The sequence below is a fragment of the Blennius ocellaris genome, assembly GCF_963422515.1.
Source record: "Blennius ocellaris genome assembly, chromosome: 1".
NCBI lineage: Eukaryota > Metazoa > Chordata > Actinopteri > Blenniiformes > Blenniidae > Blennius > Blennius ocellaris.
Genome location: NC_137650.1, coordinates 11777588 through 11788991, shown reverse-complemented (window position 1 = coordinate 11788991; position 11404 = coordinate 11777588). Strand labels below are relative to the sequence as shown.

Here is an 11404-nt window from a genome sequence, read left to right as displayed (position 1 = left end):
GAGGACTATGCTGTGTGGAGTTTGCCCCCCCCATCATCCAAAAATCCAAACTCCTTGAAAACTGCAGGATAGTTCCAACTCTGAGTCTTTTGGAACTAGGCAAGGGTATTTATTATTATTTGTTTATTGTTTTAATCTTTGCCTGTTTTTGCCCCCCCTCAACTTTGTTTGTCTGGAGATAGATAGATAGATAGATAGATAGATAGATAGATAGATGTTTCCTTGTATTTACATTTGTCTATGCTTTTATTTAAACACTTTGAATTGCAATGCTTCTTGAATAAACTATACAAATAAATCTGCCTTGCATTTGTTTGCCCTAAAATAGGCATTATTAGTGTAGATCTAAATAACCACTGTTCTTTATGTTTTGGGTCTCTGTTGCAACACACTTGATTGCATTGAAGGCTCCATATCAGGCTTTTGTACAAGCTTTATTATGATGTCATCATGTGAAACAGACAGTACAGGATTGAACATAGACATTGAAATGATGGTTTCAAAGTCCTCCGTGCAGGTTCTTGTGACCCTAAGTCCACCCATACGGTGCACCAGGCTCCTTTGGCTGTAACAAGTCGTCCATCGGTTGCCTCTCACCTGTTGGCCACACGGCTGTGCTCACAGACCGCGAGCCCCGTGGTTGCGCCGCGCTCCTTGCGCATGCGCCCCGGTGCGGAGACCATTTCCTCCCAGCAAGCGGCAGCAGGCCTCGCTGCAAAGCTCCGACACACACACACACACACGTACACACACATGCAAGCATACACACACACACACACTCACACATATGCGGGGAGAGCGCACACAACCCGTCAAAGCAGCAGAGCCACGTTTGGGATTGTCTAACGTTAACACCGCGACACCTGGATGCCCCCGGACCGCAGGACGCATCCCGATGGGCCTTCAGCGCTGATCTGTAGCCACATCTGGTCGACACCTCGGAGGATCTTTGGGGTGAGCTGCTGCTGCCGCTGCCGCTACTTCCCACCGCCGCTGGCTCTGTTTTGTCTCGGGTTTGTCCGCCGCTTGCAGCGCCTTCTGTCCAGGCAGTGGGAGGTTCGGGGCAGGGGCCGGAGTGAAGTGTCACGGCGGCCCGGGTTTTCGGTCCAGTCTGGGTTCCCCGGTTTGTTTTTCTCGCCGCTGCTCGTGGGGACGCGCTTTGTTTTTAGCGCGAGCCGCCTCGCAGTGCTAACGTTTAACGCGGAGAGTTAGCCTTAGCGGCTAGTTAACGAGCAGTGTAACGTCACTAGATCCATTATCGGACACAATATACACCCCCCCCCCACAACATTTTCTGCTGTTTCCTTCCATCCCATCCCGCAAAACAATGGCAGCTTTCAGCAACATATCTCTGACTTTTAAACAGCAAACCAGGGCTTTAAAGTGTCTTGTTGGTTCAGAGTAGACATCGTTGTGTGTGTGTTGTTTGTTGATTTTTGCGGCTGTGCCCAAAATCTCCGAGTCACCCCCCTTTCGTCCACATGGTTCCATTGTCGGACACCCACGTTCCTTCTTGTGATTCAGATTAATTTTTTCCGACTTTATTCTTACTATTAACACCGTTATCCTGCTGGCGTAAGGAAGCTCTATCATAAGTCAATCGACTGTAACAAGAACCCGAGCAACATTGTGTTACGGACGGCAGATGCTCCGATGTTTGAGTTTTCCTGCTTGTTGGAATTGACCGGAGCTTCAGCTCCGTTAACGCAATAAACCATGTGCATATCAGACGTGTCAAAACATTGTCATCTCGCTTGTTTTGGTAGTTTCAACTTGTTGGTGGACGGTGAAGACCAGTAATACAATTGAATCGTTCTGTCCGATAATGGAGTCAGGGTTTAGCCTCCTCCGCGCTGCACTTGGAACACAGGGACTGGAGTAGGGGTTCAGCCCCTTTTTCTTAAGGGAACAATGGTCCACATCCCTCGATTCATCACGCCATAATCATCCTTAACAGTGTTTATTTATTTTATTTTTGGGGGGAATGCAGTCTCTGTAAACAACTGTAGGGGAAAGAGTTGTCTTGTTGACAATGACAACAACATATGACTGTAAAAAGTCCTGTGATGATTTGTTTGTCCCACAGGGAAACTTGTTTTTCTTCTGTCATGGCTTGACAGGGGAGTCAGAGGTCAGGGCATGCTTCACCAAGTCACCTTTGAGTTGGTAGGGCTTCAGTGGGTGCTTGACATATCTGAATTGTTGCAGGTTGTGCGGCACCTGCGACAGAAAATGCTGCGGGTTGATTAGATGCACTGACTTACGTGCCCATTGTTTGTTGTCTCCTCGCTCAGTGCTCCAAGGTACCCGTCGGTCTCAAATGTTGAAATGGACGACATGCCTTTGCAAGCTGTGGCATGATCGACAAAAAGCAGGTCTGCATTGTAGCACATCGTTACTCTACTTGACTTTGCTCTGCTTTGTTACACATGTATTCAGTCAAGATTCGACTCTTAGGTTGGTTTCATGGAGTTTATCTTACAACTAGTGTTTTATTTCGCGACTTGTTATAGGCGCTGTGGCTCAAAATAGGTGATATCATCTGTCTGGAGCGTGTGTGTTGCCTATTTTAAAAAGTGATTGCCTCAGCAGGCTTGACCAGTGGTGAGCTTTTGTGCCATAATCCGGATAAAAACACCGGGATGGGAACTGGTTGAACAGATGGTTGCATTACTCATTTAACTCCTTTTATTGGATATTTCCACTTTCTTACTCAACTGCAAAGAAATATTTGTTGAAATAAAATACGTTTTGGAGTCAGTTGTCACTTTCCAGAACACCTTCGTGAATGTGTAAATTTGTCTTCTGCCGCAGAATTTCACAAGCTTTTCTCAATGATGCACCCGCATGACTTTAAGCCACAGAGAAATACTGTTTGCTGCAGAGCCCCTTTAAAAAAAAAAAAAAGGGGGGGGGGGGTGTGAATATCCAAAACAAGCAAGTGAACACTGTTAGTCACACTCCATCCCAATGACAAATTAAAGCAGCAGGCAGTGTACCACATCTTCTCTAGGTTCTAGAAAATGTCAGATGGTTTTTGCCTTGGGCCCTCCTCCACATAGACAATATTGTAATAACTCCCATATCGGCACAGAAAAACAATCACGAGTCAATAAAAATGTTAATGCCACAGGCCCTCTTGAATACAGCTTCACAGTGCAAACAACGCTCACAATGAGCACAGCACATCTCCGCACACGTGCTGGCTTGCTTAATCTTGTGGTCAAGACGGTGATGCAAAATGCAAATTCAGTTGAATTGGGTCAAGGAACCATTGCAGAATTCAACAGAAACCCCAAAAGTGAGGTGCTTTCTGCACTATGAAAAAAAAAAAAAAATCAGCTTTAAAGACCAGTTGGACAATGAGATTCTAACTTTCCTCCATCTTTCCGGGTGTTCCTCATGGTTTTCAACGGTTCTTCACTCCAGTTCTAGAAGCGGGGGGAACTGAAGTCTCTCTTTAACGGATGGGGAAAAGCCCTCTGCAATCAGTTGCCACCATCAATTTGTAAATGTTGGAATTCGAATGGCTTCAATTGAAAATAAGTGAGAATGCCATTTTGGCTGGATATTTCAGCCTTCTGACAGTCATACTTTTCTAATGTCCTCGCGTCTGAGTTTGCAGGAGAGCCTAAAATGAGTGCAGAGTGCTCACGAGGCAACAAGGCAGCTTTGGGCTTTTCTATTGGAGAAATCTGTCACCGAGATTGGTTGCAGTAAGGTGGGGGCATGGAGGCTGGGCGTTCATTATCCCCAAAGGAATCTGGTGAACCAGACTGCACTGCAACATGTTTGGGACCCATATGTTATGTCTGACAGTGGGGTAGTAGTTAGCACTCTTGTCGAACCAAATTAATATTCCTGGTTTAAGTCCAGGCTTAAGGCTCTCTCTGCAGGTTTCCTCCCACATTTCAAATTGCAAAATTAATTGGCAGTTGGATTGACCCATAGATGCATTATTGCTCTGTGATGAACTGTGGAGGGATCATCTCCAGACTCCCATGAATCCAAACTATAATAAAGCAATATATGAGCTCACTGGATAGCTACGGTTCTGTCGTTACCATGGAACTGGTTAACCTAAACATGCTGTTTTTCGCTTATCATCCACATGAGGTGGTGTTTTAGAAGCGCAAATACAGGTTTTTTTGAACACTGGTCCCAGAGTGGGGACATTTTAAAACCCGGACTAGAATTATATAGAGGTTTATGAGCAGGAATCTACTTCTGAATTTCTATGTGCTTTGTCTTCTGCGTTTTTGGTTTGCTTGGTCACTCACAGTGCCTCTAAAGGCCTGGCATGTGTACTACATGTCCTGAAGCCTCATGTTGAGCTGTGTTCATTGTGAGATGCGGACAGAATTTTTTGGGGAGATGGCTGGGGAGAAAAAAAATAAATAAATTTTCATCGTGTGGATGCACCCTAAGTCTCTGAGCACTGTAAATGTACCAGTCCTCTGATGTGACTGTGGCTTGAGAGGCGAGTCTGTGCAGTTTGCGCTGCTTCTGTAAAGTCTTCTCGCAAGTTCGTAGACGCCGCATCAATGCAGCCGTTCGGCCAAAGTTCCATGCTTCCCTATCCTCCCCATTCTCCGTAGCACTCTCCATCTCAGTGAGCGATGGCTGGACAGGAGTGGTCTAATCGAGGTGCAGCTTGACGAGGACCAAAGGTGGCAGGACAAGTCACCGGGCCCGGGCCGCACGTCGACTGTCTTCTATTTAGTGATGAGTTATGGTTGGCGTGGGGGGAGGAGGGGGGGAGGCGTACGCCATGCTGTCTCGTCGATCCTTAAAGCCGCGTGGAGCAGCGTTACTGTCTCATGTTGAGCTTTGAGCGGGGCTTATGCACTCAGCAGGGAAGTAATGGCTCCTCTGTCTTGTACACTGACCATCTCATTGCACTTTTGAAGCCCGTCCAAGGGCCTGCTGACCTCAACACAATGACCGTGTTGAGCTAGTTTTTTTTTTTTCTTCTCTCTTCTATTTCGTCCTCCCTGCCTTCCCCCTTCAGACTCTTCCGCCCGAAGCCTGCTGTCTCTTTAATCAGCAAGTGCAATAACAGAGGAGGGATTTATTGTGGTGACTTTGGTGCAGAGCTTAACCGTATACCGGCGCTCGTGAGCAACAGGACATCACAGATGGTGCAAGACACACTTTGCACAGTAGGCTGTATTGCACCGCTCTGTGTAGATGCAGCCGGCGTTGCGTATTTCACGGCTGTTTGCATTCCGACAGCATGGCCTCACATGGAAGACGAGCAGCACACAAATCTATCTACTGAAACACATAATGCACAGTGTGAAAGTGGGTTGATGTGTGCATGTATCGAGTTTTGCACTTTTATGAGGGATTTTGCATAGTGCAAAGAAACAAGTCATGTCAGTGTCCACTTGTAAGAGGGCACCTCTTCCTCTTTTTAAATGCCCGAGTACGATACTGCAACTTTATTACTGTATGCAGTTGTACAACATGTTTTTTGCCGTTCATTTGGCATGTGATCCAGATAGTTGTGTAGAGATCAGACATGACGGTATTACTGGGTCATTGCTGTTAAAGATTGTCTTGCTCTGACTGCTTATCATAGTCCTTATCAGATCATTGCCGGTATTCTTAAGCAAATATAAATACTCGTGGAATCTCATATCGAAGTTGATCTGCTTGGATTAACCCCCACAGAGCAGCTGAGAGTATCAGTCATTCCTACTCAGTGTGCCGACGTTTGAGTCAGTGAATGGTCAGTGTCACAGCAGTGTATTGGAGGGGCTTGTCACATTCGGATAGTCCAGGACCAGGTTCACTTTCACACCTTCGTTTGGTTCGGGTGGCGTTCACGTTCACCTTTGAACTGCCTGGAAAATGCCATGCAATTACAACAGCTGCTGGTTTGGGGGCGCTGTCACCTGAAGCAAACACTGACCAGAGAGGAAATAAAGAAGAAACACTGCTCAACGATTGGTCCGGACCAAAATCGGAAGTCCCGGTTTTTTTGGGGTCGCATAGCAGACAACATACTGAATGACCCCTCTCTAGAGGCACAGTACCAAATATAGTTTGCTTTACCAGATCTTTGTGTTCCCGTCATACTCTCTACTTCACAGAAATCACAAGTCCAGAAATTTGAATGAATTAACTTGAGCTTACTTTTTTGTTTTCTGCAATTTTCTACCTTGATTCATACCTTCCTTGAATGGTACAGGAAATGTCAAGGATGGCAAAGAATTCATGACATACTCTGAATTCATTCATTCATTCATTCATTCATTCATTAATCGTAATTTAAATTCCTAAATAAGCCAAATTCAATGAGCTACTGTCATGAAGGACTGACGTGAGGAAAAAAAAATCAGAATTGGAAAGATGTGGCCTGTAAGATGCTCAGCGCTTTAGGAATAAATTGTTTATCTTTTGCATAGTTGTTATGGATGAATTAGGTGCGTCTGTGCGATATGTGAGGTTTTTTCAGGTCAAGTTTTTCTGCTAATATAAAATCAATGTGCGAAGAACAAAAAAACCAGCAACACTTCTTAAAATGATAGAGGGGGGGGGGGGGGGGGAAACTCTGTCATCTTCAGCTCCAAGACCTTCTTTCCCCCTGCTGTGTTGTCACTTCGATATCTTCTTCACTGTCCAGCACCTGCTGAGCCGTGATCGAAGCCACTTCCCCACTTCCCCACTTCCCGCACCCCCTCCCCGCGATCACGTTGCCCAGCAGAATAGCGGCATTGTGGCTGCCATCTTGCGTGCAAACTCGGCGGGGGCCTCTCCATCTGGGCAGCGGCTGGACAACTCCTTGACGGCTGGGAGGCTTCTGCCGCCACGCCTGCTGGCTGCCTGCACAATGTCGGCAATGAGGAGTGCTGCAGGCCTGACACATGCCTCAGTCTTTCACTACGCCCACAGGCTCCAGAGATTTCCCACTGGGAGCCGCCTGACAAAAGGCATAATGCTATTCCAACATTTGAGGTTCTTTTGGGAGCACTGCAGACCGCTTCTTATATAGTTCCTCCGTTCAGGTGTTAACACTGGAACTGTGCATGGCGTTTGAAGACATTGTTTAACTGGATCCCCCGCTTAATGTCGCTGCAACGTACGACTGTCATTTCTGTTTTCTTTTTTTTGTATGGCAGCGTACATTTAGGAGATAATTGCATCATAATAGAAGTCTGATGGCTCCCACCAGTTTGCGTGACTCGCAGTGGACATGTTTTATCATCCACATAAACATTTTCAACCTGAGGCGATCATTCAGGAAAAAAATAAATAAAAAAATTCTGAACTCTAAGAAAGTAAAATGGAGGGGAAATGGCCACCATTAAAATGATCTTTCATGTTGTCTTCCAACTCACCTGCACAGTGCAGTGGTTTAATATTTAAATGCCATTTTGGTGACACAGGTTCTGGGTTTTGCCAAAGCCGATTTGAAATAATAAGGGTGCGAAATGCATGATGAGGGGAACAGTGGGACATTTCCTCTTCGAGTGGAATGAAGCAGAAGAATCCAGGAGCAGATTTATCACTGTTGATGTCATGCTCCGTTTTATGAGTGAAAGCCTCTCCTATTATAAGACCTGAGCCGGTGACTCCACTTTCTCTCGGTTTGCTCCTTTTTTTTTTTAGACACGGTGATGAAATGGTTTAGATTCATCACACCTGTTCAAAGCCAGATGTTCCCATCCCAAGCTAATGTTTGGCAGGAGGCACGCTGGATGGGTGGCCAATCTTTCACAGGCACAGTATCACTCATGCACAAACGGGGCCAGTTTAAAGTCGACTAACAATCACCCGCAGTAACTGAAGAAGAACCACACATGCAGAGCAAAGACACTTCGCAGAAAGACTTTCGGTCAAAATTCATCTCTAAGAGTACTAACCATTCTGCCGTTGTGTGTAAATAGCACACACAACTCCATAGCCAACAATGTAATGTCATCAATGAGCAGCACACTCCTCTGTAAATATACACGTGCGTTGTGTTTACAGTTTAGTGTCGGCAGGACTCGGGTGATGCAATTTGTGTCTTGTTGGAATAGTTTTAATTGTTACTCCAAGCCAACTGTTGTATTAGCACTTGTCCATCTGCTACACCCAATATAGCAAACTTGGGGTTGTAGGATTTTGAGTGAAACAAAGCCGCCATTGGACAAAATTTAGACAAATCAATCAAAAAATTGCTCACATGCTGGAGTACTCACAGATGCACAGGAACTATCCCTCACCCAGAATTAAACCAGATCTATACTATCCTTTATTCTTATACTCTACACTACTGAGTGGATTGTAAAAACATGTGATGCCATTGTGACGTTGTAATTCGGGAGTTCACAAGGTTACAATCACCATTTAATCAGCCCGTCTTGCTGCCTACAACACCTCTGTCCCGGTTTAGTGAAATGTCACATTTTCAAGCCCATTTAATAAAAGATGAAGCCATGCTGCTTGTCTGAAGCAGACTTTTGTGAGATATTAAACTCTACCTCCATGTTTGCGCGTCGTCCTGACAACAATACATGAATCAGTGATGATGATAACTGTGAAGAATCATGTCTCAGCAGGGAGGCTCCAGAGCTTCCTGTATTTTTTTTTCTTTTTTTTTTTTAACTACTTCAAGCACAGTAGTTTCTTTGCAGCTGAGGTATCTGATGCACTCCAAAGATCCAGTAAATACATCCACTTTAATGATGTCACATTGAGTGTTGAGGAGTTAAGTGACCTGAATTGCGTCTACTTTCACGCAGACTTTTCTTTTCAAAAGAAGATTTTTTTACTTGATCTTTTTCCCTTGTGTGGTGTTCCCCTCAGGCTTTTCCTACTTAATAAAAGCAGCATTTCTCTGTTCCGGATGTTTTCCAATGCGAGATTAAGCCAGAAGATTTGTGCCGTGTAGCGATGGTAATTGTTGACGGTGGCCTACATCTGGCCATGTTTCTGATACAACCGCAGATGATTGACTGAAGCGATTTACCCAGACGTAAGGTAGCTGGATGGATGAGATTCATAATAGATGCATAATGATGGGATTTAGAGGCGGGCAGATAAATAGGCCTTCACTGATTTCCATGTATGAAAAATCCTGGGAGCACAACAATGATTACCATACTGGAAGGCCAACAACACCTCTTCTGAGTGCCGATACGAGGAAATGGTTGATATCCTTGTGCTGCACCTGATAATGGAAAAAGGCTAAAATGCACAAGTTTCTCCTTGAGTTTCAAAAGTGTTTCCCTCTAACAGTCTTATTCGACATGTGGACCAGTAATTTCTGGATGCTGAACATACGTCAATAGGGGCTGAACGTCTGTCATTGCTATAAAGAGGAGCCACATGTTTCATATATACAGTTCTGCTTACTTGTTGCCATAAAACTTATTGTTCACAATGTATGACCCTGTTAAATCCTTCTTTTTTAATGCTCATATATTTTATCCTGGTCCCACCTCCTTTTATTTCTGTTTTCTGCTCAAATTCTGGGATTGTTTAATTGAACAATCATTGGTTGTGTCCCAATTATGTGGCCATTTTACCTTTCCGCAGTATTACTTTCATAACTCAAAAATAGTCATTTAGAAGTGTTGCTGTGCTCTGATGTAGCCTTTCAGTGCTAATGTTGCATGTTAAGTCAAATATTAGGGGCGGTGTTGTTACTTTGAAGTGCATCACATTAATTAGCGTCTTCATTTCAATTATTTCGACATAAAATATTCAGTCGTGTCTTTGTAAAAATGCTGTTAAAATGGGTGCAATATGATGTCACATGAATGAAGCTCAGTTTGTGGATGACTATGATCAAATATTTGAGTTTCGGACACACGATGAGGTTCTTATACGCAAAGATCATCAGGCATTTGTGCTAAAGTAACAGACCATGTTGGTCAATATCTGAGTAACGCTCAGACACCTGCCTCATTTTTCTGCGAAGCTCCTTCCTGCCTCTCCCGGGAAGTATATTGCACCTATCAAAGTTAGTCGCGGCCCTCCTTGAGTATTAATTTGACTTGTTTCAGTGTTAACCTCATTGTGTCAAGGGAAAGTTTGGACAAATGTTAGGCTGTAGATTAGTTTCATGGCTTTTGCCAAGTACGCTTCCTGCCTTTAGCTTGGGCTCGCAACCAGAGGATTGTGTATTGTTATTGGCATACAAGGTTCCTCATGTTGCCACTGTGATGTTATCACAAGAACAAAATGCCACTGCGGGTATAATTCATTGTAAAATGCCATTTCGCGACAATTTCTGAACCCTGTCGTGGCCGTATATCTCGGTCCATTTCTTGCAGGTGCATTTTTTAGGAGCATTTCACACACTGTTCTTATTGAACTATAATCTGGAGTCAGGATGTTTGCTCCGGGTCCTGTGGTGTGTCTTTTGCTGTTCCTTCCTGTCTCCTGTTACTGCACGTCGCCACGCATGGGGTGCAATCAGAAAGGTCAGATCAAGACAACCTGATTTAAACTTGGCTGTCACTCCTTTTTGAAATAGTTACATTGCTCAGTGATCCAGTGGCAATGTCACGCTCGGGATCGTTTTCTCCCAAGTTCAAGACTTTCAGTGAGTTTAAAGGATCATATTATGGAAAATTCACTTTCTAATGCTTTTTGTCCCCATACCTGGGAATGACGCCCCAGAGGTGAAGAAAGTCTATCATCTCACTCTGTTTCAATTTTTAAAAGGTTTGCGCTCCAATCAAATCAGAGACCAACAGGACCCATGTGAAATTGTTGAAAACCTGTATAATGTGACCTCTTTAAGCTACTGTACATGTCTGTTTTCCATTCTGAATTGAAAAATTAATATTTTTGATTACATAGTTTGTGTGTGTAGGAAGTGTCTATTAATAGAGATAAACTGATTGTGAAACTGCCCACCATTATAGTGATCAGCATTATAGCCGTATGAATGAAATATTTCACTATCCATGTACAGTGCAAGATATGTACAAATGCTTCAGCCTTTTAATATCTAAGCTTGGTTAACTGATCTCACCCATTGGTTCTATTTGTCCATGTATAGCCTGTAATTGGGGGGCTTCACTCTTCTTATACGTCTCACTTCTAGTGTCAGGCAGCTGTTAATGCTCTTTGTAGTTCACTGCTAAGCAAAGATGATGTTTTTCAATGTAGAGATTAAAAGTAGCGCGAAGGCTTCGTACGGCAGATGTGCAGCAGCATGTTGTTTTCATCTCAGACATACACCCCATCAAGTCGCAGGTTGCTGTGTTGATGATGGCTGTTTGGAGAATTTTATCACAGGGCTCACCCTTGGAGAGTGGGTAATTTGTCACGATAAAACCAAATAAGCATCAGTCCGCAGGTGAGGTTGTTTGCTCTGAATATTCTCCCTCAGACAACTCCTAATGCCGTGGCAGAACTAGATTTTGACAGCGTCTTTTGGGGACATGTTACGGGAGAA

At 44.2% G+C, this 11404-nt stretch overlaps 1 protein-coding gene across 1 annotated transcript in view; it reads left to right on the top strand.

Annotated features, from left to right (window-relative positions):
- Positions 1-713: 713 nt before the first annotated feature.
- cskl (c-src tyrosine kinase-like) overlaps positions 714-11404 on the top strand; it is a gene marked incomplete at its 3' end in the record, with an annotated part of 53907 nt that continues 43216 nt past the window's right edge. The window contains exon 1 of the mRNA XM_080500407.1: positions 714-954. The remainder of the gene's footprint in view (positions 955-11404) is intronic.